This window comes from Ipomoea triloba, chromosome 16 (genome assembly GCF_003576645.1).
Source record: "Ipomoea triloba cultivar NCNSP0323 chromosome 16, ASM357664v1".
Taxonomy (NCBI): domain Eukaryota; kingdom Viridiplantae; phylum Streptophyta; class Magnoliopsida; order Solanales; family Convolvulaceae; genus Ipomoea; species Ipomoea triloba.
Window position 1 is genome coordinate 6,776,661 of NC_044931.1, and position 358 is coordinate 6,777,018.

Below are 358 nucleotides of genomic sequence, written 5' to 3' on the forward strand. Positions count from 1 at the left end.
CGTACTGCGCGCAAAATGTACTTGACCCTCTCTCTCCGCGCAACTTCTCTCGCTTAGCGGTTTAGCGGTTTAAAAGGATAGAACCCTTAGCGAGCTGTCCAGCGGTTTAAAAGAAAGATTAAAAAGAGGGTGGGGGATGCAACACGAGGACTTCCCAGGGGGTCACCCATCCTAGTACTACTCTCGCCCAAGCACGCTTAACTTCGGAGTTCTGATGGGATCCGGTGCATTAGTGCTGGTATGATCGCATCCGTCACGTACCGCGCGCAAAATGTACTTGACCCTCTCTCTCCGCGCAACTTCTCTCGCTTAGCGGTTTAGCGGTTTAAAAGGATAGTACCCTTAGCGAGCGGTCCAG

General features: G+C 52.2%; 1 non-coding gene across 1 annotated transcript; it reads right to left on the bottom strand.

The window, feature by feature from the left end:
* Window positions 1-133: 133 nt before the first annotated feature.
* LOC116008241 lies at window positions 134-252 on the bottom strand. Its single transcript, XR_004095636.1, has one exon. It is a non-coding gene; the product is annotated as a 5S ribosomal RNA (ribosomal RNA).
* Between the last annotated feature and the right edge of the window lie 106 nt (window positions 253-358).